This window comes from Colobus angolensis, unplaced genomic scaffold (genome assembly GCF_000951035.1).
Source record: "Colobus angolensis palliatus isolate OR3802 unplaced genomic scaffold, Cang.pa_1.0 Scaffold153, whole genome shotgun sequence".
In the NCBI taxonomy this organism is placed as follows: domain Eukaryota; kingdom Metazoa; phylum Chordata; class Mammalia; order Primates; family Cercopithecidae; genus Colobus; species Colobus angolensis.
Window position 1 is genome coordinate 2,758,398 of NW_012114633.1, and position 2,397 is coordinate 2,760,794.

The following is a 2,397-nucleotide window of genomic DNA, read 5'->3' on the forward strand; positions in this document are numbered from 1 at the left end:
CGTGGTGAAATCCCTTCTCTACAAAAAATACAAAACTAGCCGAGCGTGGTGGCGCATGTCTGAAATCCCAGCTACTCGGGAGGCTGAGGCAGGAGAATCGCTTGAACCCGGGAGGCAGAGGTTGCAGTGAGCTGAAATCGTGCCATTGCACTCCAGCTTGGGCAACAAGAGCGGAACTCCGTCTCAAAAAAAAAAAAAAATGTACTTAACCTATTGCCAAAAAAAATTTTGGAAGTCTGTTTTTTAAATCTATATTTCCATTCTTTGCAAAAAATGGAAAAATTAAAGAATTTTAGCATTGTGTTCTTGAAGATTAGAGAACATTCGTTAATATAAAACTACTGCAAACACAGGTAGAATCCCATTTTAACATACACATAAAAATTCAGTTTCATAGGAGGCCATTCCCACATCCTGGCTGGCCTCCCAGAGTGTGCCTACTTCGCTGATGGGGATACAAGGCATTCTTTGAGATGGGAAATTCTTCAAACCACATCTTTATGTTGCAGCAATGGATAGGATGATGATGATATTGAAAGAAAAAGACTTTAATAAAGTACAGAACCTTTTTATTCTTTTTGCGAAATCATGTTATAGAAATGAGTAATGCCAAAATGGTATATATATAATTAAAGTTAAATCTTCTCAGTATTAGTGACAGGTTTTGTCTGGAGTAGTTGAGTTGATATTTCAAAAGAGTAAAGGCTGCTTAATTCCTGAAATTCTTCAACTGCAGCAATCACTGCTGGAGGTTTGTCTTGGTCTCCCTAATTGTCACGGTTTTTGCAGCTGTGGATCCTGTTCTACTAAAGAGAAAGGTGGTTATGTTACAGAAGATTGAGGCAATTTCTTGGCTCTTGGGGAAGGTAATGTTCAGGCAACGAAATCTGCAAAATTCTCTTCTAATTTCTCTCTGGAATCTTGATGTTTTGCAAACATTGTTGGTTCTGAACAGCTAGAGAAAAAGAACTTTTTTCCATAAAGATATATAATCACTGATTCATGAGTTACGAAATTAGTAGTCTTACCTGAAGTGTTGAGCCTTCAAGTGGAATTGTTTCCAGAGTTGGAAGAAACAACATTAAATCCTCTTCCCAAGCTTGTCTGTGTCTGGCTGAACATGATGCTGAAAAGGAAATGTGTCAGGGCAGATAAGTTTTTCTTCTGACTTGTAACTGATTTCTACAGTTAAACAGTGAAATCTATCCTTGTTTGTTTTCTGGGCACATTTAGATAGTGTATTCTTCCCACATTAAGAATGGCATTTTTGGCCCACTTTACTTTCCCTTAAACGCCCTATGGTGCTGGGGGAAGTGGTGGGAGGAAGGAAAATGAAGGAAAGATAAAATTTTAAGCTTTTAAGCATCCAATTCTATATGTCTATATGACAACACTGTAGTCAGTATGGTAGCTCAGAAAGAACTGAAGCATCGCCTGTATCTGAGACAAGTCAGACGATGGATTCTTTTTTTCTACCTTACCAGTTTTTGTCACTCATGCCATCCCTAATACCTCCTCTCGACTCCAGCACACACACAGTCTTCTCCCACTCCCACGCCCTGAGGATTTGTTAGAGGAAAGCAAAGAGATGCACATTCCATCCTGGAAGGTAACAATTATGGTGTCTGATTATCCTCTGAAGGCCCTCTGGAAGAGATCAAACAGTTTCAGGGCTTTAGAGTGTTCTTGGAGGCATCCCAGACAGGTGTAAGAATGTGGTAACACAAATAGTTCCCATTCAGACCACTTTGGATATCTTTTGTTAAACGTCCATGCAATAGTTTTGGTTTCTCCTAGTGTGATTTTATTATAAATACCTGTACATTGAAGTTATTCATTTATTCAGTACAGCTTGTTGAGCACCAAGAATGTGCCAGGTTTAGGGCTGGATGCTTGGAACACAAAGACGAGTAAGTCATGGGTGGCTCCCTGCCCCCAGGGCTTTGCTATAAAACAGTGAAAATAAGGAGAACAAAAGGAAGTCTAAAAGACAAAGGAAAATATTTTGTCTCTGTTTATAGTTTTTATTATCTTTTCATGCACTCTAAAAGATGAATATAAAAACTAATTACTGAGGAATGAGACTACATTATTTTTGTAATACTCCTAATGCAAATCACAGTAAAATAAAAATAATTTTCTTATAAATGGAAAATCATGTTTCATGTTACATTTCAACAAGAGCCTAAAGGACATGGATGTAATTTCCAAGAGGGCAGAATTTTTTTATTAGCTATGGCATTTTATTAACTGCTGTATCTTCAGTGGCTAGAACACTGGCTGACGCATAGTAGTCACTTAATAAATATTTGTTGAATAAATGAAATGGAAAACATGAACTAACAGTTTTTGTATTTTGTAGATGTTATTAGCATGAATTGTATTTCCTAATAGAAG